Source organism: Anomaloglossus baeobatrachus, chromosome 1, assembly GCF_048569485.1.
Source record: "Anomaloglossus baeobatrachus isolate aAnoBae1 chromosome 1, aAnoBae1.hap1, whole genome shotgun sequence".
NCBI lineage: Eukaryota > Metazoa > Chordata > Amphibia > Anura > Aromobatidae > Anomaloglossus > Anomaloglossus baeobatrachus.
This window is the reverse complement of record NC_134353.1, coordinates 343,648,830-343,675,455: the sequence shown is the minus strand read 5'-3', so window position 1 is coordinate 343,675,455 and position 26,626 is coordinate 343,648,830.

The window sequence follows — 26,626 nt, the reverse complement described above, 5'->3', positions numbered from 1 at the left end:
TTGCACTAGTTAGACAATACAGAAGTCCAACAGCCACTTTTAGGATGCCACTAAGTTTCCTCACTGTTTGCTAGTATAATGGCTTAGTAACAATGAGTTTGAGTGTGCAATGCAGGCAGACGTGCTGCAAATATCTTTGCACTAGTGGGACAATACAGAAGTCCAATAGCCACTTTTAGGATGCCACTAAGTTCACTCAGTGTTTACTAGTATAATAGCTTAGTAACAAATGAGTTTGAGTGTGCAATGCAGGCAGACGTGCTGCAAATATCTTTGCACTACTGGGGCAATACAGCAGTCCAACAGCCACGTTTAGGATGCCACTAAGTTCACTCAGTGTTTGCTAGTATAATGGCTTAGTTTCAATGAGTTTGAGTGTGCAATGCAGGCAGACGTGCTGCAAATATCCTTGCGCTAGTGGGACAATACAGAAGCCCAACAGCCACGTTTAGGATGCCACTAGGTTTCCTCAGTGTTTGCTAGTATAATGGCTTAGTCTCAATGAGTTTGAGTGTGCAATGCAGGCAGAGGTGCTGCAAATATCTTTGCGCTATTGGGACAATACAGAAGTCCAACAGTCACTTTTAGGATGCCACTAAGTTTCCTCAGTGTTTGCTAGTATAATGGCTTAGTAACAAATGAGTTTGAGTGTGCAATGCAAGCAGATGTGCTGGAAATATCTTTGCACTAGTGGGACAATACAGAAGTCCAACAGCCACGTTTAGGATGCCATTAAGTTTCCTCAGTGTTTGCTAGTATAATCGCTTAGTAACAAATGAGTTTGAGTGCGCAATGCAGGCAGACGTGCTGCAAATATCTTTGCACTAGTGGGACTATACAGAAGTCCAATAGCCACGTTTAGGATGCCACTAAGTTCACTCATTGTTTGCTAGTATAATGGCTTAGTAACAATGAGTTTTAGTGTGCAATGCAGGCAGACGTGCTGCAAATATCTTTGCACTACTGGGGCAATACAGTAGTCCAACAGCCACGTTTAGGATGCCACTAAGTTCACTCAGTGTTTGCTAGTATAATGGCTTAGTCTCAATGAGTTTGAGTGTGCAATGCAGGCAGACGTGCTGCAAATATCTTTGCGCTAGTGGGACAATACAGAAGTCCAACAGCCACTTTTAGGACGCCACCAAGTTCACTCAGTGTTTGCTAGTATAATGGCTTAGTAACAATGAGTTTTAGTGTGCAATGCAGGCAGACGTCCTGCAAATATCTTTGCACTACAGGGGCAATACAGCAGTCCAACAGCCACGTTTAGGATGCCACTAAGTTCACTCAGTGTTTGCTAGTATAATGGCTTAGTAACAATGAGTTTTAGTGTGCAATGCAGGCAGACGTGCTTCAAATATCTTTGCACTACTGGGGCATTACAGTAGTACAACAGCCACGTTTAGGATGCCACTAAGTTCACTCAGTGTTTGCTAGTATAATGGCTTTGTAACAATGAGTTTGAGTGTGCAATGCAGGCAGACGTGCTGCAAATATCTTTGCACTAATGGGACAATACAGAAGTCCAACAGCCACTTTTAGGATGCCACTAAGTTTCCTCAGTGTTTGCTAGTATAATCGCTTAGTAACAAATGAGTTTGAGTGTGCAATGCAGGCAGACGTGCTGCAAATATCTTTGCACTAGTGGGACAATACAGAAGTCCAACAGCCACGTTTAGGATGCCACTAAGTTTCCTCACTGTTTGCTAGTATAATGGCTTAGTAACTATGAGTTTGAGTGTGCAATGCAGGCAGACGTGCTGCAAATATCTTTGCACCAGTGGGACTATACAGAAGTCCAATAGCCACGTTTAGGATGCCACTAAGTTCACTCAGTGTTTGCTAGTATAATGGCTTAGTCTCAATGAGTTTGAGTGTGCAATGCAGGCAGACGTGCTGCAAATATCTTTGCGCTAGTGGGACAATACAGAAGTCCAATAGCCACGTTTAGGATGCCACCAAGTTCACTCAGTGTTTGCTAGTATAATGGCTTAAGGCTACTTTACACACTGCGATATCGGTCCCGATATCGCTAGTGTGCGTACCCGCCCCCATCTGTTGCGCGACATGGGCATATCGCTGCCCGTGCCGCACAACATCGCCCAGAGCCGTCACACATACTTACCTGTCCGGCGACGTCGCTGTGACCGGCGAACCGCCTCCTTTCTAAGGGGGCGGTCCGTGCGGCGTCACAGCGACGTCACTGAACCGCCGCCCAATCGCAGCGGAGGGGCGGAGATGAGCGGGACGTAACATCCCGCCCACCTCCTTCCTTCCGCATAGCGGCCGGGAGGCAGGTAGCGAGACGTTCCTCGCTCCTGCGGCGTCACACGCAGCGATGTGTGATGCCGCAGGAACGAGGAACAACCTCGTTACTGCTGAAGTAACGATTTTTGGGAATTAGGACCCGTGTAGCCGATTAGCGATAAATCACGCTTTTGCGACGATTTTACATCGCTGAACGCTGTTACACAAAGCTATATCGCTAACGATTGCGGAAGTGCGTCACCAAAACCGTGACCCCAACGACAAAATTCGGGCGATATCGCAGTGTGTAAAGCCCGCTTTAGTAACAATGAGTTTTAGTGTGCAATGCAGGCAGACGTGCTGCAAATATCTTTGCACTACAGGGGCAATACAGCAGTCCAACAGCCACGTTTAGGATGCCACTAAGTTCACTCAGTGTTTGCTAGTATAATGGCTTAGTAACAATGAGTTTTAGTGTGCAATGCAGGCAGACGTGCTTCAAATATCTTTGCACTACTGGGACATTACAGTAGTACAACAGCCACGTTTAGGATGCCACTAAGTTCACTCAGTGTTTGCTAGTATAATGGCTTAGTCTCAATGAGTTTGAGTGTGCAATGCAGGCAGACGTGCAGCAAATATCTTTGCGCTAGTGGGACAATACAGAAGTCCAACAGCCACTTTTAGGATGCCACTAAGTTTCCTCAGTGTTTGCTAGTATAATGGCTTAGTAACAAATCAGTTTGAGTGTGCAATGCAAGCAGATGTGCTGCAAATATCTTTGCACTAGTGGGGCAATACAGCAGTCCAACAGCCACGTTTAGGATGCCACTAAGTTCACTCAGTGTTTGCTAGTATAATGGCTTAGTAACAATGAGTTTTAGTGTGCAATGCAGGCAGACGTGCTGCAAATATCTTTGCACTACTGGGGCAATACAGTAGTCCAACAGCCACGTTTAGGATGCCACTAATTTCACTCAGTGTTTGCTAGTATAATAGCTTAGTCTCAATGAGTTTGAGTGTGCAATGCAGGCAGACGTGCTGCAAATATCTTTGCACTAGTGGGACAATACAGAAGTCCAACAGCCACGTTTAGCATACCACTAAGTTTCCTCAGTGTTTGCTAGTATAATGGCTTAGTAACTATGAGTTTGAGTGTGCAATGCAGGCAGACGTACTGCAAATATCTTTGCACTAGTGGGACTATACAGAAGTCCAATAGCCACGTTTAGGATGCCACTAAGTTCACTCAGTGTTTGCTAGTATAATGGCTTAGTAACAATGAGATGGAGTGTGCAATGCAGGCAGACGTGCTGCAAATATTTTTGCACTAGTGGGACTATACAGAAGTCCAACAGCCACGTTTAGGATGCCACTAAGTTCACTCAGTGTTTGCTAGTATAATGGCTTAGTAACAATGAGATGGAGTGTGCAATGCAGGCAGACGTGCTGCAAATATTTTTGCACTAGTGGGACTATACAGAAGTCCAACAGCCATGTTTAGGAAGCCACTAAGTTCACTCAGTGTTTGCTAGTATAATGGCTTAGTAACAATGAGTTTGAGTGTGCAATGCAGGCAGACGTGCTGCAAATATCTTTGCACTACTGGGGCAATACAGCAGTCCAACAGCCACGTTTAGGATGCCACTAAGTTGACTCAGTGTTTGCTAGTATAATGGCTTAGTCTCAATGAGTATGAGTGTGCAATGCAGGCAGACGTGCTGCAAATATCTTTGCACTACTGGGGCAATGCAGCAGTCCAACAGCCATGTTTAGGATGCCACTAAGTTTCCTCAGTGTTTGCTAGTATAATGGCTTAGTAACAATGAGTTTTAGTGTGCAATGCAGGCAGACATGCTGCAAATATCTTTGCACTACTGGGGCAATACAGCAGTCCAACAGCCACTTTTAGGATGCCACTAAGTTTCCTCAGTGTTTGCTAGTATAATTGCTTAGTAACAAATGAGTTTAAGTGTGGAATGCAGGCAGACGTGCTGCAAATATCTTTGCGCTAGTGGGACAATACAGAAGTTCAACAGCCACTTTTAGGATGCCACTAAGTTCACTTAGTGTTTGCTAGTATAATGGCTTAGTAACAATGAGTTGTAGTGTGCAATGCAGGCAGACGTGCTGCAAATATCTTTGCACTAGTGGGACTATACAGAAGTCCAACAGCCACGTTTAGGATGCCACTAAGTTTCCTTAGTGTTTGCTTGTATAATGGCTTAGTAACAAATGATTTTGAGTGTGCAATGCAGGCAGATGTGCTGCAAATATCTTTGCACTAGTGGGACAATACAGAAGTCCAACAGCCACTTTTAGGATGCCACTAAGTATCCTCAGTGCTTGCTAGTATAATGGCTTAGTAACAAATGAGTTTGAGTATGCAATGCAGGTAGATGTGCTGCAAATATCTTTGCACTAGTGGGACAAAACAGATGTCCAACAGCCACGTTTAGGATGCCACTAAGTTTCCTCAGTGTTTGCTAGTATAATGGCTTAGTAACTATGAGTTTGAGTGTGCAATGCAGGCAGACGTGCTGCAAATATCTTTGCACTAGTGGGACTATACAGAAGTCCAATAGCCACGTTTAGGATGCCACTAAGTTCACTCAGTGTTTGCTAGTATAATGGCTTAGTAACAATGAGTTTTAGTGTGCAATGCAGGCAGACGTGCTGCAATTATCTTTGCACTACTGGGGCAATACATCAGTCCAACAGCCACGTTTAGGATCCCACTAAGTTCACTCGGTGTTTCCTAGTATAATGGCTTAGTAACAATGAGTTTTAGTGTGCAATGCAGGCAGACGTGCTGCAAATATCTTTGCACTACTGGGGCAATACAGCAGTCCAACAGCCACGTTTAGGATGCCACTAAGTTCACTCAGTGTTTGCTAGTATAATGGCTTAGTAACAATGAGTTGGAGTGTGCAAAGGGCAGGAGGGTACAGTGGCAGGGTTGTGGGTCTCTGGGTAGAGGAAAGGAATCCTGCCTTTCTATCCCTCCTAATGGGGAAATGCAGCGAGGAAATCCCTGTCCTTAGCTACACAGACGCTGTCATCTTGTGTAGCTGTTAAACTCTGTTTTAAACTCTGTCACCTATGGCTCTGACCCTGCCGGTTTGAGCCCTTAAAAGGACTGATAGAAAGTGCTATCCCTAAGCTGTCCAGCGCTGTGTATGGAGCGTATACAGCAGTATCGGCGATAGGAGCTGCACCAGTGATGTCTGACACCAAGGACGCAGAAGGCAGATAATGGCTTGCTGGAGGAAAATGTCCGGTTTTATAATGCAGGGACATGTGACATGGACATCCTATCACACATGCCATTGCTTCTCTGGCTTAAAGTCCACTTAGCTGTGTGTGTGTCTGGGATTGGCTGACATGCTGGCCCGCCCCACTAGACGCGCGCGCTTAGGGAAGGAAGACAAGGAAAAAAAAAAAAAATGGCGATCGCCATTATACATACAGCAGTGATCTGAATGCGCTGTTCCCGCACTCTATACACTGAAATGTCATAATAGTGTGAGTCACAGAGTGACTTACACTATTACAGCGGAAAGCCAGCTAGGAATTAGCTGTTTTTTTTGCTGCTAGAACCGTTCTCGAACGTATCCAGAACTATCGAGCTTTAGCAAAAAAGCTTGAGTTCTAGTTCGATCTAGAACAGCCCCCAAAATCACTCGAGCCGTGAACTGGAGAACCTCGAACCACGAACCGCGCTCAACTCTAGACAAGACATCTGTATCTACGTGTCAAATACAGGAGCCACCTACAGAAAATCAAAAAAGGTGGGCTGGTAACTGATACATTGGAAAAATATTATTAACTCATGCATACAAAGAAAAGATCAAATAACTTGATATCAGAAATCCTTAGAATATTTTCTTTTTAAATAAATGAAAAGACTGTATAGAATAAAAAGAAGACGCTGGAACTTACTGCAAGAAAAATGGGAAAAAAAGAGAAAAAGAAGGAGGGGGGAGGTCAGATTCAAACCCAGATACTTATACATCTATTAAGGTTGGGTAGTAATATTAAGGTCCTAGACCAAACTTAAGTTCAGAAAACAGAGAAAAAAATGGGGGGGGATTAAATTCACAATGTTGTTGCAAAAAGTGGTATGAAATATCGTGAAAAAAGATAAAAACGTGAATACATGAAAAAAATGTGTGTGATGTTTTGTTAAGTTCTTATCAAAATATTAGTAAAATTATTATTAAAAAGATATGGCTGTTTTATTTATAAAATGAAAAGTAGATAAATGTATGAAATTAAATGCCTTTAATTACTTGTAAATTAATAAAAAGTTGAAACAGTGGAATAAAGATTCCAGTTAAAATTACAGAAAGAAATGTATCCATACAGCCCATGTATTATTGAAATGGATGGGAAAGTGATGAAACTGAATGAGGAGAGCCTGGAAAATATGCCTGCATGCATTTCTGACTCACAATATGGTTTCTGGGAATAAGGATGTCACAGTATTACGCCAGTCAGTTCCTTGGTGAACACTGTTGAGAAGTGCCTGTTTAATATCTTAGTCTTTTCTTTGTCCTCTGTAACTAACTTATTATATTTTAAGAAGGCCAATACTTCCAAAAGGAAAACAAAGGATAGCATCGGCCCTTTAAAATTTAATAAGTTACTATATTTTAAGAGGCCGATACTATCCGTTGTTTTCTTTTTGGATAGTATCGGCCTTCTTAAAATATAATAACAAGTTAGTTATAGAATACAAAAAAAAAGACTGAGATATTTAACAGGCAGTTCTCATCAGTGTTCACCAATGAACTTACTGTTCCAGGGATTCAACAAGTCAAAAATCATGTTCATCACCTGATATAATTAATTTAACACAAGAAGTACGCCTGTGTCTGAGTAAATTCAACATTGACAATATTCATCCACGAATATTGAGGGAATTGAACTCAGTAACTGACAGAGACCTGCATCTCATCTTCTTAGACTCACTTGTAACAGGGTTGATGCCTCAGGATAGGAGGATTGCTGATGTGGTACCGATATTTAAGAAAGGTAAGAGGGTGGATCCAGGTAACTACTGTCCAGTAAGCCTGACATCAGTAGCATGCAAAGTTTTTGAAGGCATTTTAAGGGATGACATGCAAAAATATATTGCATAAAATAATATAATAACTGACAGACAGCATCGATTCATGAAAGATAAGTCGTGTCTAACCAACCTGTTGGGGTTCTATGAGGAAGTAAGTGCAAATCTGGATCTTGGTAATGCAGCTGATATGATTTATTTGAACTTTGCAAACACATTTGATACTGTACCATATAATAGCCTTATACTGAAACAGGGACTAGTGGAAATTACACTCCCTGACAGAAATTCTGTTGCTTATCCATGTTATGTAAATAAAAGCTTACAACCTGACTTTAAATGTATCCATTGGTTTTATAAATTACTCTTGTGAAAGCCGAAACCCTCTCAAATTTGGTTTAGGTTACGAAAATAAAGTTGCTGCAAAGCTGAAATATTGTTCATTTAATGAACACAGAAAGATCAGATTTTGCCAAGACAAAAGTTTTGTCGTCCACAGAAAGTAATGTGAAATTCAAACTAATAATTAACTTCTAATACAAAGATATGTTGCATAACATTGGTGAATGAAGTTGTGGTGCTATTAGAGCCATATTTAATATTTTGTGTGACTTCCATGAGCTTGAAGGACTGCATCCATGCGGTACAACAATGATTCATACAATTTATTGATGAAGTCATCAGGAATAGCAAAGAATGCAGTCTTACATGCCTCCCAGAGTTCATCTAGATTCTTTGGTTTTGTCTTCCAAGCTGCCTCTTTCATCCTACCCCAAACATGCTCAATAATGATTGATCTTCTTTGCCAGGGGGAACTTTGTTCTAGAGATGGATGTATGTGATGGAGCACCATCCTGCTGCAGAATTTGACCCCTTTTATGATTGGGAATTTAAGAGGTAGCTAATACTTCTTGATATTTTAGGCTATTGATATTGCCTTCCACCTTGCACACCCCCATACTGAATGTAACCCCAGACCATAATCTTTCCACCACCAAACCTAACTGTTTTCTGGGTGTATTTTGGATCCATACGTACTCCAGTAGGTTTCCTGCAGTATTTGCGGCGGCTGTGGTGTAATTCAACTAAAGTTTCATCAGAGAAATCCACCTTTTTGCCACTTTTAACATTTAATTAGAAATTAAAAAAATCAAAAAACAAAAAAACACGTTCAGGGATTGAACAAAACGAAACATTACCTACTTTTGGGGACAGGGCTCTGGGTTACCGAGCCTGAAAGAACAAGCTAAGGCTCGTACCAAATTTGGGAAACCTTTATCGAACAGGTTCTCTCATATCTAGTGGCTAGCGGGTATTTCCTCTTTATATCAAGGATTTGGGGGATGGAAAGCTGCAGGATTCGATGGAATTGTGTGGCTATAGTAGGTGATGCTGCTCGTGGTCCTGATGGTGGCGGTGTTGGTGGTGCTTTTGCTGCCATATCATGTGCTTGTGGGGAGGAAGGTGGCCCTGGTGATCGTGAACGCATGCAGGATGCCGACACCACAGCTGAAGAGGCCAACACCCCAGCAGATGAGGGAGCAGGAGGAGCAAGAGTTTTTTACTGAGTTCTCAGGAAACTTTTCCACTGTACCTCGTGCTTGGAAGACAAAAGATGCATCATAAAGATGGTGCTGAGGTTGAGAAGATTTTTCCTTCTCTTCAGGTTCTGATGGCACATCTTACAAAACACCACTATCTTATCATCAGTATATTCCCGGAAGAAATGCCAAGCCAGGAAGCTCTTTTGAGCTGGCTTCTCTGGAAGATTTTCACTGGCGTGATGGGTGGTAGCAGCCAATTTATTAGCTATGGGCCACCCACAGGGATTTTGCCCTATGGTCCCTCTTTTGCTGTGTTGCTGGTTCATCTGCCTAAACCTCCTTTTCATTGGAACTGCACACTTCTCTATCAAGGCCTTTGCTACAGGTGGGGTCAAGAACCTTGTCATCATCCCTCACATTGTCTTTGACCCACTCATCAGGCTTGCCCTCCTTCCCATTCTGTACACTGACAGAAGCCACAGCATCTGGCACTTGTGTTAAATCATCCTCTGAGCTGTATTGTGATAATCCACAGACTGTGTCCATCAGCCCCCCAATGGACTCATCCTTCAACAGAACTTTGTTTCTTCCACCTCTGCAATACAATAAACAAAAATATTTACAATAAGTATGCATAAAAGAAAAACTTTTTTTACGTAGGCATAATGTACTGGTTGGCAATCTTATTGATATAGATTTTCCAATGTTAACAGGAAAAACCTTTTTGACAATTGAGGAAATATGCAGCAAAAGACGTTCATTACAATGTTATAAATGCTCATTCCCTGTGATCTTCTAAAGACGAGGTAGGTATAGCCCCCACTATCCCATTATACTTTCCGATGCATACCTACAGTATGTGAACAAATGAAGGAAGACATGTGGTTACTTTTATTCAAGCCATATAACATGCCTGAAAAATTATTGTAGTCAATTTGGCTAGAGGTACTGTACAGGTGGGATGGAGGGGCCACAGAGTCCTCTGAGGTAAAGACACCGGAGTCAGAAAGCAGTACAAAAGATTGCTGAAGCCATGATGGGGGTGACCATAAGGAGGTCCCTATGTGTCCTGATGTTGTGAAGAAATTGAATAAAGACATAAAAGGTAGGTACCTTTGTTACAACCATAGCTATTTATGCACAAATGGTCACTGGTCATTATGTGGCAGACGTATTCAGAGTATGGGTCAATAACCTGTGAAAAAAATCATGTTTAGAAGAAAGAAATCTCTACGTTTTTCTTTTATGTATACATATTGTAAATATTTTTGTTTATTTATCATATAGATTCATTTCCTTGACAAAGGTCCAGGATTAGGGCCAAAATGTTGGAAACTTGTCTTTTACACCAATTAATAGCATTAAGAAAAACCTACAGTTTTTTCTTATTTCTGCTTTCAAACATGTGTTCACGAGTATAAAAATTTTATTGAGACCTTTTGTTACTATGTGTCACCAACCTACTACAGTCGAGCCAGATTCTACTCTTTTTCCACCTCTGCGGCATGGCCAGGTGGATGGTCCACGGGACCCCATCCAACAGAGTAAGCAAAAAGCATCAGTGACTGCTCCATGACTTGTGGCTCACACTGCTTCGTTGATTTTCAATGCGTTGAGGTGGAAGGAAGATGACCATGGAATTTAGGAGATGACTCTAAGCTTTCTGGTGTGGAATACAATGCAAAGGAACTGGAGGCACTGGTAGCCATATAATCTAAAACTGCCACAACATGTTTTGGTCTCACCATTTGTGCAGTGGTATTCGGGCCTAAGAAATGACGAGACCAGCCTGCAGCCTGCCTGCAGAGGAGGAAGGTGATTCAGTTTGGAGGGTATCAGGCACACATCTTCCACATCCTAATCCTGAAGCAGCTACACCACCAGCAGCACCACCACTGCCACATCCCAATCACATGTTCTCCTCATTCTTTGGCACACAAACAAGTTCAGATTAATAGAAGGCCTGTATACAGAGAACGATTATTACAAAGTCTGTATGCAGCTGTTTGTGACTGCTACTCAAAGCTGCTTGTTGCAACGCACTATAAAGTTTCAGAGAAATTCACACAGCAAGGCACGCTGGAAGAAAACTCTTTTTTTTGCTAGATTGAGCTAATACATTACACTGTCTCTATGCTGCTGTCTTGTACTGCTACACAAAGCTGCTTGATACAATGCAGTAGATTTCAGAGATATTCACACAGCAAGCCACGCTGAAAAAAAGCCAGTTTTTTTGCTAGATTGAGCTAATAGATTACACTGCCTGTACACCACTGTCTTAGACCACTATGCAAAGCTGCGGGATATATTTGATTTAGAATTACATGCACCTATCACTGTCCTTCCCTCCTACAGCGTACTATCCCTATAATCTATTTGTTTTTTCCTAACTGCACTTATCACTGTCCCTTACTCCAACAGCGTACTCTCCCTATTCTAGTCAGGGCTTTATATAGGCCGAGTCACGGGGTGCGCTGGCCAATCACAGGCATGCCAATTCTTGGCATGGCTGCAATGGCTCCGGAAATGCCCAGAGTATAAAGGTTTGCTGATTGGCTACGCGGCAACTTTTCAACAAGCTTTATTTGGGTGACAAACCTGAACTGGAACCGGATGTATAGTCAAAAAGTGAGTTTAGCATTTAGCATTGGGCACCTTGTGTCCAGTATGGACCACAAACTTTACAGTTTTGGTTCGCTCATCCCTACTCAATCCTAGTCTATAACACTTTGAGGACTCAAACGACTGTATTAAACAGAGAAAACAGAGCTCAAAAGGGGGTTCAGTACAGTCCTAAGAGACTGCCAAGTATTTTAGGCATATTATCAAGAAACTTAAACGGAAACTGTCACCAAATCACCTGTGGGATGGTCTGATCCTGTCCGGTCTGATAGGAGTTGCTGATCTTGACCCGGTGATTACTCTATCCTTGCAATTGTCATCCTCCCTCCTACATCAAGTGACTGACACATGCTTCATCATCCACACAGTGCCCTCTATTGCACGCCTACACACACAGATTTCTCTGCCATGCTGAGGACAGAGCAAAGTACTGTAATGTGCAGGTAAATGTCAATGGATGCCTGTGCATGTGCAATACTTTTCTCTGCCCTCAGCATGGTAGAGAGAAGCATGTGTGAGCAGAGTGCAATGGTGAATACTGTGCCGATATGACGTAGGATGCGTCATCAACACAAAGCAAAAGTAGGTGTATATATATACACACATAGATATGTATATATAGTATATATATATATATGGTACAGACCAAAAGTTTGGCCGCACCTCATCATTCAAAGAGTTTTCTTTATTTCATGGCTCTGAAAATTGTAGATTCACATTGAAGTCTTCAAAACTATGAATTAACAGATATGGAATGAAATACTGAACAAAAAAGTGTGAAACAACTGAAAGTATGTCTTATATTCTAGGTTCTTCAAAGTAGCCACCTTTTGCTTTGATTACTGCTTTGCACACTCTTGGCATTCTCTTGATGAGCTTCAAGAGGTAGTGAACAGAAATGGTCTTCCATCAGTCTTGAAGTAGTTCCCAGAGATGCTTAGCACTTGTTGGCCCTTTTGCCTTCACTCTGCAGTCCAGCTCACCCCAAACCATCTCGATTGGGTTCAGGTCTGGGGACTGTGGAGGCCAGGTCATCTGGCGTAGCACCCCATCACTCTCCTTCTTAGTCAAATAGCCCTTACACAGCCTGGAGGTGTGTTTGGGGTCATTGTCCTGTTGAAAAATAAATGATGGTCCAACTAAATGCAAACCGTATGGAATAGCATGCCGCTGCAAGATCAAGATACTGTGCTAGCCATGCTGGTTCAGTATGTCTTCAATTTTGAATAAATCCCCAACAGTGTCACCAGCAAAGCACCCCCACACCATCACACCTCCTCCTCCATGATTCACGGTGGGAACCAGGCATGTAGAGTCCATCCATTCACCTTTTCTGCGTCGCACAAAGACACGGTGGTTGGATCCAAAGATCTCAAATTTGGACTCATCAGACCAAAGCACAGATATCCACTGGTCTAATGTCCATTCCTTCTGTTCTTTAACCCAAACAAGTCTCTTCTGCTTGTTGCCTGTCCTTAGCAGTGGTTTCCTAGCAGCTATTTTACCATGAAGGCCTGCTAAACAAAGTCTCCTCTTAACAGTTGTTCTAGAGATGTTTCTGCTGCTAGAACTCTGTGTGGCATTGACTTGGTCTCTAAACTGAGCTGCTGTTAACCTGCAATTTCTGAGGATGGTGACTCAGATAAACTTATCCTCCGCAGCAGAGGTGACTCTTGGTCTTCCTTTCCTGGGGTGGTCCTCATGTGAGCCAGTTTCTTTGTAGCATTTGATGGTTTTTGCCATTGCACTTGGGGACACTTTCAAAGTTTTCCCAAATTTTTGGACTGATTGACCTTAATTTCTTAAAGTAATGATGGCTCATCAAGAGAATGCCAAGACTGTGCAAAGCAGTAATCAAAGCATAAGGTGGCTACTTTGAAGAACCTAGAATATAAGACATATTTTCAGTTGTTTCACACTTTTTTGTTAAGTATTTCGTTCCAAATGTGTTAATTCATAGTTTTGATGGCTTCAATACAGGAATGAATCTACAATTTTCAGTCATGAAAATAAAGAAAACTCTTTGAATGAGAAAGTGTGTCCAAACTTTTGGTCTGTACTATATATATATATATATATATATATATATATAGTCTTTGAGAAAATTTGATAAAGCTGGCAAATTACGGTAATATGTAGAAAACAATCTGCATGGTAAACGTGTGCTACATTGACAGAAGGCCTTTTTCCTTACTTACTTAACCCTTTGGAGCTACAATTTTAATGAGTTTCAATGTGTACACCTTTATACTCACTTTATAAACATTATTATGTTTTATTGTGTGTTTTTTTTCTATGCTTATTCTAGTTTTAACTTTTTCTAAATAGAAGAAATAACAGATGAACTTAAATGACCCACATGGAATGACAGACATCGGAACAATAGCACTTCAGTATTACAATGAAAAGTTATAAAAACTCATTTTTTAAGCTGCAGCAAAATTATGATTTGTATGCTGTGCAGCACAACAATGACTATGTGCATACAGATCAGTGAATACAAATCATAGCTTCTAGTTCTTCAAAGCAAGAAGCACATCTAACAATAAGATCAAACAGTGAAGTTTCCTGCATAAAACCTCTTTTTAAACTACTTGGAAAGCTTAATTGAACTGAATCATTTTTTCAGGTTGCATGGATTATATATATATATATATATATATATATATATATATATATATATATATATATATATATATATATATATACTGTATATACAGTAGTTTAAGCATGAGGTCTACCTATGGTCTAGATTTATGTGGCCTACATGGCTATTTTACACATGAAATCCCACAGCTTACACAGTCTATAGAGGGATATTCATTAGACCAACTATAACAGAATTTTAATGCATTGTTCATCAAGAATACTTTTTGATGTGCTTTGTGAGAAAGGGTTGTAGTTTAGTGATGAAATTACACCATTACACCAACATTTTTATGCAAACTTTTGGTTCAAAGATAGTTATTTAATAGATTATTAAAGTCAGATTAGACAGCCTACAAGATCACCAAATTTATCAAGTAGCATGAGTCACTATGATAAAATGTGTTCTTTTGCCAGATTTAAACAGTGTACTGTGTGAATCGCTGCAGCTCCACACACTGTGGCCATTGCCAAGTACTGCAGTTTATATTCCATTTGAGATATAGATTGAGGACTTCTAAACAGAAATCCAAGTTACTTTTTAGGTTCGCCACCCTAATAAAGCTTGTTGAAAGCTGCAGCAAATCAACAAGCTTTAAGGCTGTAGGCACTTTTGGACCTAGCACAGCCATGCTAAGTATTGGCATGGCTGTGAGTGGCCAGCTCACTATGTGAACCCGGCCTGTACAAAGGCAGGATCATGGCTTGCGCCACCATTGTCATCCTGTTTCAGAGTGCCCTAAGAGCCTGGTACAGCGTGCCCTGAGAGCCAGGTGCAGAGTACCCTAAGAGGCTAGTGCATTTTGCCCTAACAGTGTGGTGCATACTGTTGTAACATCCTGGTGCACAGTTCCCTAAAAGCCTGATGCACAGTGTCCTAAATGCCTGATGCATGCTGCCATAGGAGCCTGCTGCATTGTCCTAAAACCTGGTGCATACTGCCCTAAGAGCCTGAAGTACAGTGCACTAAATGCCTGGTACATATTGAACTAAGAGCCTGGTGCACAGTGCCATAATATCTTGGTGCACAGTGCCTTAAATGCCTGGCACCTTTCGTCCTAAGAGAATGTGGCATTGCTCTAACACTTTTGGTGCATACTGTCCTAGAAACATGGTGCAAAGTGCCCAAAACACCTGGTGCATACTGACCCAGGAGGATGGTGCACTCTGCCATAAAATTGTAGTGCACATTGCCCTAACAGCCTAGTGCATACTACCTTAAGCGTCTGGAGCAGAGTGCCCTAAATGCCTGGTATATGCTGCCCTAAGAGTATGGTGCATACTGCCCTAAGAGTCTGGTGCACAGTGCCTTAAATGCATATTGCATATTGCCCTCAAATCCAAGTGCAATGGCCTAACAGCCTGGTGCATACTACCTTAAACAGCAGGTGTATACTGCTGTAAGAGTTTAGCGCAGTGCCCTAACAGCCTGATGTATATTTCCCCAACAGCCTGGTGCACAGTGCCCTAAATACTGGTTGCATACTGCCCTAAGAGCATGGTGCATACTGCCCTAAAAGCCTAGTGCACAGTGCCCTAACATCCTGCTGCATACTACACTAACCACAGATTCTTCTCTACTGGGAATTTTTTTAGGAGGGAAAAAGAAGAGAGAATCAAATATGGGATGTGGCCATGGAGATGCTGGTGTTTGTGGTTTAGCTGCTACAAGGAGAGGACATGCCTTCTAGGGTTCCAAATTAAATACCTTCCTCCGGTGCACATCAGAGACAGGACTTTCTGCATAATTTCATAGGCCTATGAATTGGTGGATTAATGGTGAGGCCAGAACATGTTGAGGCGGTTTTAGATTGGAGGGCTGACAATGCATCCAGTTTCTTCAATTTGTCTCCCACCCAGTACCCCTGCTGAAAGCGCAGAGTTTCGCCCTGTGACCCATGGGAATCTTCCACTTCACCTCCTTGCAAATCAGCCAAGCAGTCAAATCCTCAAGTCATGCAGCAGTAAATTCTGCTTTTTGATGACTCTGGTGGCAGGAGGTTCCATGGCCCATCCATCTGGCCCTACCCCAGAAGAGGCAGAGATTGAGTATGTACCTCCCCAGCGCCAGCAGCCGGGCTGCTGCTCGGATCCGGATCCGCCTTGGCTCGAGGGATCTCCGGACCTGGGAGGGGCCGCGCGGACACTCGATATTAAATTAATTAATTAATTCGTGACGCCACCCACGGTGTGTGGTAAGGTGGGATACCACCGCTGCTGTAGAGAGCGCCTGGTGGAGATGGTATGGCAGCTAGATGTTTAACCCCTCCATGGGCAGGGAGAGAGTGCCCCGGGGCTTGGTGGTGGTGAGAGGGGAGCACCGTTGGTGAGGAAAGGGTCACTGCGTACTCACTCAGTCCAATAACGCTGACACCGACAACTTTTAAACCGGAATTCTTAGCATTGCTGTAGCAGGGAGGGAGTACGCTGGAGTCCTGTGCCCGATGGTGTTGTTGCTTGTTAGCCTGTGACCTTTTCCTTGGCATTTTCTTTACTAGTTGGCCCCTGTAGTGTAAAACTAGTCGTGTCCCGCTCACCCATATGGCTAACGGAGTGAGCTTGCTCTCAGGGTTCACGCTTGGGATTTTCTGGACTGTGTATTGGGAAAGTTCTATCCCCCTCGTTGTGCTAGTACCTCGATTTTGGTCGATTTTGGTGGAGAATGAATCATGAAGTCTTCGCCCTCGTCAGGTAAATTACCAGGACGCTTGAAGCTACTTCCCGGCCTAGGGTCCGCGTACCCCGCCGTGCCCTGGCTCCTGCCCGGAGATGGCTCAAGGCCGCCGGCTGCCCTCCTTGGCAGTTCCGTGCCCCTTGACATGATCCCCTGCGACCAGGGTTCCAGCCACTATCAGGCCTAGACCAACGTCTGTCACCTAGTAACTGAGGAGGCCAGCTCCTAACCTCCTCCAACTACTTGTGACCTCTCCTCTCGAGAGTCACCACTCGACTGACTACTCCTGACACTCTTGACCCTCCCAAGCCAACCCCCCCAGTGGGCGGCCCTATTCCCTTCAGGCTACCCATTAGTGTGTCTCATGGGTGTGGTGCAGAGTGTTTCTAGGATATTTGATTGGCTTGTTCTTAGCAACTCCATAGGCCAGAGACCCGTAACCAAGGAGGAGATGGACACCATGCAGAAGGGCAGATTGCACAATGTCCTGTGACGACCTGTTAGGCCAGGGCATCACATTCCCCCTTGGTTAAACGTAGCTTGTCCCCGAGCTACAGGACACCAGAGGTTTGGTTTTTTTTTAACTGTAGCAAAAGTAGAAAGGGTTAACATGTTTTTATTTAGAACTTTCATCTCCCGAAGGGGAGGTACTTTCACTTAAACGTTACTTAACTATAAAGAGTTCATCGCCCAATGGTGGGATGCTACTGGTTTTTGTGGTAACGGAGGCTCAACCTGCTCTGTTGCAGCCCCTTCCTGCGACAGTCCAGACCCAATGTCCCGGATCCCAATATTCCGCCACCCAAACAACCTAACCCCCTGGAAACCTATCCGTGGGTCCGTGACCAGGTTAAGGTCCGGGGTGCGGTCTTAGATGACTCTGGTTGGCACAGGAGGTGCAACTATATACAATACACAAGTTTGTGTTGGTCACACCAGTCCTATGACCATGGTCCATATTTACTTATAGAAAAAAAAACAAAGGAGTCCATGTACCGTGTGTATATTTTGTAAAGGAATCTGCTTAATAATCAGGTAACTTCTTTGTTCATTTGTAATTGGTTACTCAAGCATTAATTTGCTAACATCTCTACATGAAAAACAACAAACTGTGGAAAATAATTATCGAAAACTCTGATACCTAACAGTTCTATGGCATCGCAAGACTACTGGTATTATAGCATTTTTCAACACTGGTACCGCTCACTGGGAGGCTGGTAGTCAACTGCAGCAGCTGGCTCAATTTGCTCATTTACTATACCGAGCCGTTTCACATCAAGGGCATACCAGCCCTGCTCGCTCCAGTGCCGTATATACACTGCCTACAAGTAGTATTCAACCCCCTGCAGATTTAGCAGGTTTGATAAGATGCAAATAAGTTAGAGCCTGCAAACTTCAAACAAGAGCAGGATTTATTAACAGATGCATAAATCTTACAAACCAACAAGTTATGTTGCTCAGGTAAATTTTAATACATTTTCAACATAAAAGTGTGGGTCAATTATTATTCAACCCCTAGGTTTAATATTTTGTGGAATAACCCTTGTTTGCAATTACAGCTAATAATCGTCTTTTATAAGACCTGATCAGGCCGACACAGGTCTCTGGAGTTATCTTGGCCCACTCCTCCATGCAGATCTTCTCCAAGTTATCTAGGTTCTTTGGGTGTCTCATGTGGACTTTAATCTTGAGCATCTTCCACAAGTTTTCAATTGGGTTAAGGTCAGGAGACTGACTAGGCCACTGCAATACCTTGATTTTTTTCCCTCTTGAACCAGGCCTTGGTTTTCTTGGCTGTGTGCTTTGGGTCGTTGTCTTGTTGGAAGATGAAATGATGACCCATCTTAAGATCCTTGATGGAGGAGCGGAGGTTCTTGGCCAAAATCTCCAGGTAGACCGTGCTATCCATCTTCCCATGGATGCGGACCAGATGGCCATGCCCCTTGGCTGAGAAACAGCCCCACAGCATGATGCTGCCACCACCATGCTTGACTGTAGAGATGGTATTCTTGGGGTCGCATGCAGTGCCATCCAGTCTCCAAACGTCACATGTGTGGTTGGCACCAAAGATCTCGATCTTGGTCTCATCAGACCAGAGAACCTTGAACCAGTTTGTCTCAGAGTCCTCCAAGTGATCATGAGCAAACTGTAGACGAGCCTTGACATGACGCTTTGAAAGTAAAGGTACCTTACGGGCTCGTCTGGAACGGAGACCATTGCAGTGGAGTACATTACTTATGGTATTGACTGAAACCAATGTCCCCACTGCCATGAGATTTTCCCGGAGCTCCTTCCTTGTTGTCCTTGGGTTAGCCTTGACTCTTCAGACAAGCCTGGCCTCGGCACGGGTGGAAACTTTCAAAGGCTGTCCAGGCCGTGGAAGGCTAACAGTAGTTCCATAAGCCTTCCACTTCCGGATGATGCTCCCAACAGTGGAGACAGGTAGGCCCAACTCCTTGGAAAGGGTTTTGTACCCCTTGCCAGCCTTGTGACCCTCCACGATCTTGTCTCTGATGGCCTTGGAATGCTCCTTTTTCTTTCCCATGTTGACCAAGTATGAGTGCTGTTCACAAGTTTGGGGAGGGTCTTAATTAGTCAGAAAAGGCTGGAAAAAGAGATAATTAATCCAAACATGTGAAGCTCATTGCTCTTTGTGCCTTAAATACTTCTTAATACTTTAGGGGAACCAAACAAAATTCTGGTGGATTGAGGGGTTGAATAATAAATGACACTCTGAATAAACTTTTCACAATTTAAAAAAAAAAAAATAAAAAAAGAAATAACATTCTTTTTTGCTGCAGTGCATTTCACACTTCCAGGCTGATCTACAGTCCAAATGTCACAATGCCAAGTTAATTCCGAATGTGTAAACCTACTAAATCTGCAGGGGGTTGAATACAGCATATAGGATTGGCGCTGTCACCGCCTGATTAACCCAGTATAGGTTTACTCCGCATTGCTCCCCTGATGAATGGTGCACTGTAAGTGACCACATCCCCCGGGTCCAGATTTTGGCACGGGTGATCCCTTGGGAGATGCTGCTCAATATCCCTGCGAGCTATGAAGACTTCATCGGAAAGGCTTGCTTCCCAGAGTAAATCCCACCCCTTCTTAGGGGCACTTTGCACGCTGCGACATCGCAGGCCGATGCTGCGATGCCGAGCGCGATAGTGCCCGCCCCAGTCGCAACTGCGATATCCTTGTGATAGCTGCCGTAGCGAACATTATCGCTACGGCAGCTTCACATGGACTTACCTGTCCTGCGACCGTCACTCTGGCCGGCGACCCGCCTCCTTATTAAGGGGGCGGGTCGTGCAGCGTCACTGCGATGTCACACGGCAGGCGGCCAATAGGAGCGGAGGGGCGGAGATGAGCGAGATGTAAACATCCCGCCCACCTCCTTCCTTCCGCATATCCTACGGAAGCCGCAGTGACGCCGGTAGGAGATGTTCCTCGCTCCTGCGGCTTCACACACAGCGATGTGTGCTGCCGCAGGAGCGAGGAACAACATCGGACCGTCGCGTCAGCGTAATCATGGATTACGCCGATGCTGCACCGATGATACGGTTACGACGCTTTTGCGCTCGTTAATCGTATCATCGAGCCTTTACACACTACGATGTCGCATGCGATGCTTGAAGTACGTCATTTTCAATTTGACCCCACCGACATCGCACCTGCGATGTCCTAGTGTGCAAAGCCCACCTTAGGGTCGAAGCGCCGTACAAGGCCCCTTCTCTGTGGCCCTCGGACGCGGAATGTTGCCTTTCTTAGATTCTCCTTCTCCCTTTTTGTACGGGACACAATCTCCCACTGCCGTTGGTCTAGAGTTGTTACTGCCAGTGTTAGTTGTTGCTGTGTCGATCCCAGCAAGGGGTGTCAGCATCCGGCCTCAGCTCCCTAACTGGCTCTGGCTTGATATGGACTCTTGCGGCCTCAACAGCCATTGGGATGCCGTGTGGTAGCGGAATCGGTAGGTTTTCAGGCTCTGCTTCTGCAGCTGTAGGTAGAGAGACCGTCTGCTCCGCAGCCGGAGTTGCAGGGTCCGAGTGCTCCACCTCAGAGGACGGGCCCGGTGATGCGGCCGAGTCTGGTCTGGCCGGGGGCCGGTCGACCGCTGTCATGACCGGGATAATGGTTGAGACCGGGGTTTCTGTAGCTGGATACTCATACACTAGTACTGCGAGTTCCGCTGCCGGGATTGGTGTGGGCAGCTCGGTGTCCGCCGAGGATGGGGTAGGTGACAGTGGAATTCTTGCCGTGTGCGGGGATGGTCCGGATCCCTCAACTACAGTGGCCGGATTAGGGTAATTGACAGGGACTGGGTAACCGTTTACCCTCTCTTCTCGTGGGACTTCCATCTCACGGGCTCGCACCGCCATCGCCAGGCTCCTCATCTCTTCCCTCCAGTGGTTCAGTATGAAAAGGAACTGTGTCTGCATTCTCCTGCACAGTTGTTTCGTCTCTTCCTCTATCCAAGTCGCGATCCCGGGAACAGCACGTTCCGGTGACCAGCTCCGCTCTGCCATCTTGCCTCTGCGTTGTCCAGGAACGTTATGGCAGAGTTCTGGCATCCCTGCTCCACTTCCGCTGTTGTTACATTCCGGCATGCCCCCTCGGTTTTCACTCAACACTTTTTTGCATGCTGTGGCCCTCTGGGAACTTCCGGTTCTGGCCTCACACGCAAGACGAAGGGCGGGGCTTAGACTTTGCTCGCTTTCTCGGGGAAGATGGCGTTTTGGCGCGAAAAGATGGCGGAGAATGGCGGAAACAGTGGGAAGAGGAATTTTGACTGCGGTTTTCGGCTTCAAGGCACACGTCACCCAGGTAAGTTTGTCCTGCTCGTATCCTGTTCGTGACGCCAGCAGAAGTGACGAGGTGGTTTCTCAGGGTTCATGCTTGGGATTTTCTGGACTGTGTATTGGAAAAGTCCTATCCCCCTCGTTGCGCTAGTACCCCGATTTTGGAGCAGGTGCAGAACAAATCATGAAGTCTTCGCCCTCGCCGGGTAAATTACCAGGATGCTTGAAGCTACTTCCCGGCCTAGGGTCCACGTACCCCGGCGTGCTTTGGCCCCTGCCCGGAGATGGCTCAAGGCCGCAGACTGCCCTCCTCTGCAGTTCCTTGCCCAATGACATAATCCCCTGCGATTGGGGTTCCAGCTCCTACCAGGCCTAGACCAACGTCTGCCACCTAGTAACTGAGGAGCCAAGCTCCTAACCTCCTCCAACTACTTGTGACCTCTCCTCTAGAGAGTCACCACTCGACTGACTACTCCTGACACTCCTGACCCTCCCAAACCAATGCCCCAGTGGGCGGCCCTATTCCCTTCAGGCTACCCATTGGTGTGTCTGGTGGGTGTGGTGCAGAGTGTTTCTAGGATTATTGATTGGCTTGTTCTTAGCAACACCATAGGCCAGGGACCCGTAATCAAGAAAAAGATGGACACCATGCAGAAGGGCAGATTGCACAATGTCCTGTGACGGCCTGATAGGCCAGGGCATCACAAGTACACTGATGCCACTTGATCTGTTGAAGGATGTGTACTAGATGGGCTAGCGCATATGGTCAGCAGACAACCGCAGCAAATGCAAAACAGTTGCAAACTGCTGTAGCTTTCTGCAGTGGGCAGACCAGCAAGGAGGCAGGGGTGAGGAGTGGTTTAAAGATGATGAAAGGGATAATAAGGTCCTAGACCTCACATAGAGTAAAGGCCATCTAAATAACATTTGCAGCTCAGAGGAAAAGGAGGTGGTAACGTTGCCCCAGCAGCACAGCAAAAGAGGAAGCTTGGTGCAAAAGCAAAGCGACCAGCCCCTACCCAGTACATCAGGTACTACTGCCCACTACACCAACCAACTGAGCATACAAAAGCCAGCTTAAAAGAGCTTCCTGGAGTGGCATTTCTTCAGGCGAAATCTTGCAGAAGCTCTAGGCCTAGCCGATGCACATCCCGTGCTTGGTGCATGTGTGCCGCCTCAGCAGTGGGTCGAACCGCTCGGATACGGGGGTGGTGTTCATTCGTGGCACAAGAGTCTCCAGGCTTAGGGGCCACACTCAAATGTAAAAGGTGGTATTTACAGGGGATTTGATATAGTTTGTGACGCCACCCGTGGTGTATGGTAATTGGGAGTACCCATGGTGATGGAGTGAGGCAACTAGGTAACATTGCCCTCCACGGGTAGGGACAGGCCCCGACACTCTGTTTGGAGGTGCTGGGACGCAATGCAGGAGTCAGTCAGGTACTCACTCAGCAATAAAGCAGACGCGGACAACAGGGTAAATCAAGTTTCTGAACGCCGCTGCCTCTCGAGGGGAGCTCATCCGGGTCCCGTCCCCTACAGTGCTTCTGATGGTCGGTAACCAGCCTCCTGGAACTAAGTTTTAGATTGTCTATTGTGGTCTGGTAGCTTTGAGCCATCCGGGCCCTGCTCCCCACTGTGGCTAAGTAAAGGAGCCTGCTCTCAGGAGTTCACGCTTGGGATTTCAGTGGGCTGCTTGCTAGGAAAGGCCTATCCCCCTCGTTGCACTAGTGCCCCCAATCTCTGAGCTGGTGGGAACAGTCCATAAAGGCCCCGTTCTCCTCAGGTTATTTGCCGGGTTGCCTGAAGCTTCTCCCCGACCTAGGGCCCGTGTACCCCATCGTGCCTTAAGTCCCGGACTGGTGATAGGACCAGGCTGCCGGCCGTCTTTTTCGACGGGTCCCAGGCACCTAGCCTCAATCCCCTGCAACCGGGTATCTGACTCCTCTAGGTACAGACCCTCGTCTGTGACCTAGTTTTCCTCTCCCCTGGGCGCTCCAACTCCCAGCTTCCTCAGAGCTCCTCACTGCTCGAGGGCTACCACTCGACTCTTTGAACTAGACACCTCCCACCTCCCTGTCTGACCCCTAGGTGGGCGGCCCTATCCCTGCTTAAGCAGCCCACTGGTGTGCCTGACAGGTGTGGTGCAAAGTGTATCTAGGATTTGTGAATGCTGATGGAGGCAGCACTGCAGGGTAGAGACCCAGAACCATGGGGGGTTGAATACTGCACGGGGAGGGCAGTTTGTGCAGTACCCTGTTACGACCTGAATAGTCCAGAGGCATCACACATGTTCTGAATTTAGTGACATGTTCTGAATTTAGTGGTGCAGAGCTTCCTTAAGAATTACCCATACATGTCAGAACTGCAGCTGAAAGTGCAAGCCGTTTGTGTGCGCTTTTGGCTTTCGCACCATGCTGCTGTCTGCGCAGCAGTGTCACTTCTAGAGATGAGTGAACCTGTTCAGTAAAGGTTCACCAATTTCAAATTTGGTACAAGCCTTAACTTGTCCATTCGGGTTCGGCAAACCCCAAGCACTTTCTCCAAAAGTCAGTAATGTTCGTTTTTGTTCGTTTTCTGCCTCCGAATTCTGGCTGCATTTTCAAAAATACTTTTGTAATAGTATTTTGAGCTTTTGCATAGGATTGTGGAGCTGTTTCATGTGGGGATGTATAAAATCAGTGGAGGAGGTGGGGACTCTGGCCCGGGAGAAGGCTTTTGGTGTGCGGCACCATTTTTTTTTCTTAACTTTATTTGTGGATGTTACAGCAGCCAATCATGGAGCAACAAACATCCAAAAAGTTCACACAGAAGGGCTTCTGTGATTGGCTGTCTAAATCATGTCCATGTGCATATAAATTGCAGACATGTTGCATTGACGCCAATTTGTGAATGTAAAACGTTAGTAGAGATGAGCGATGTTCGGGGTTCGAGGTTCGTCAATTTCATGTTCGAGTGATTTTGGGGGGTGCTCGAGAATGAACTCGAATTCGAGTTTTTTGCTAAAAGCTCAACAGTTCGAGTTACGTTCGAGAACGGTTCGATCACCAAAAGCAGGGCTTTTTACAGCTACAGTGTGCAGGGAGCAATCGCTGGCAGCCTGCGGTAAGCTGGTAACCAATGTAAATATCGGGTATGCTTGGTAACCCGATATTTACCCTGGTTACGTGTGCAGGGACCCGACACTTCCCCGCTCGGCTCCGCCCCCTCCTGCACTCGGCATGTAAACACACACACACTCACTCACACTCACCTGTCCCTAGCCATGCAGTCCCCGGCACTGACGTCCTAAGCGCCACATGGCCCTGCTAGCCTCCACTCACCTCGCACTCTGCCGCCTGCACACATGGCCCCGCTAGGCTCCACCCACTTTGCACTCCGCAGCCTGCACACATGACCCCGCTAGGCTCCACCCACCTTGCACTTCGCACACATGGCCCCGCTCGGTTCCACCCACCTTGCACTCTGCACACATTACCCTGCTTAGCTCCACCCACCTCGCAGTCCCCACACATTACCCCGCTTGGCTCCACCCACCTCGCACTCCGCACACATGGCCCCACTCGGCTCCACCCACCTCGCACTCTGCACACATTACCCTGCTCGGCTTACCTGCAGTGATGAAGTCCCGCCCTCCCGACCTCAGTGCTGTCACTGTCCTCCACGGTCGCCACTTGTCACATCTCCTTTCGCTGCCGACCCGAGACTGTGACTAGCGGTGACTTCACAGGCTCCCGCTATACTTGGCTGTGAAGGCGGTGGTCATTGAAGTCAGTGACAGCTCTGCTATCAGCAGTGCAGGAGATCGTCACTGCAGGTAATGTACCTCGCTCCTGACAGCAGCACTTGCCATGCCCTGCAGTGACCTGGGCTTACCTATTGATGTTAGCTCAGGTCACTGCATTGCTCTCCCAGCCAATGGGGAACATTCTGAACTTCATTAACTGGGACATTGACTATGGTATGGATTGTCATGGGAACCCCTTGGATTACACCAGACCTGGATTTGTTTTTCTTTCTAATAAATTGGTGAAAGAGGGAATGTTTTGGGGAGTGTTTTTTCAAATAAAATGTGTTTGTCGTCTATTTTTTTTTTATTACTGACTGGGTTGGTGATGTCGGGTATCTGATAGACGCCTGACCTCACAAACCCCAGGGCTTGATGCCAGGTGACATTACACATCTGGTATTAACCCCATATATTACCCCGTTTGCCACCGCACCAGGGCACGGGATGAGCTGGGGCGAAGCACTAGGATTGGCGCATCTAATGGATGCGCCACTTCTGGGACAGCTGCGGCCTGCTATTTTTAGGCTGGGGAGAGTCCAATAACCATGGACCTCTCTAGTCTGAGAATATCAGACCCCAGCTGTTCTCTTTACCTTGGCTGGTGATCCAATTTTGGGGGACCCCCAAGTGTTGGTTTTTTTTTTTAATTATTTATTTAATTTAAAATAACAGCATGGGGTGCCCTCAGTTTTGGATTACCAGCTAAGGTGAAGCTGCCAGCTTTGGTCTGCAGGCTCAACCGTCTGCTTTACCCTAGCTGGCTATCAAAAATAGGGGGAATCCTACGTCATTTTTTTTTTAAATTTATTTATTTTTTTGCCTAAATACAAGGCTAAGCACCCCTTAGTGCCACATGAAAGGCACCAAAGGGTGCAAAATTACAAAATGCAGGAGAGTGGGACATGATGTGTCTTTCTGCCATTATAATGACAGAAAAGACTGATATGAAGTGTACATGCACAGGAAAATCACCAGAGCGCTCTACGCTGTGAAAAGCAGTAGAAAATGGCACTGGAGTGAACATGTGACCGCCTCATGTAGGTTGAAGCTATGGATCCTGGGTAAATTTATGTATTTTCCTTCATTCAGTTTTTTTGCAGTAAGCAAAAAAAACGGAAGGCACACGGATGACAAACAGATGACATACGGACCGCATACGGAACGGAAACGGATGCCACACGAATGCACCCGTGAAAAAAAACGGACCGTTTTTTGCAGACCGCAAAAACG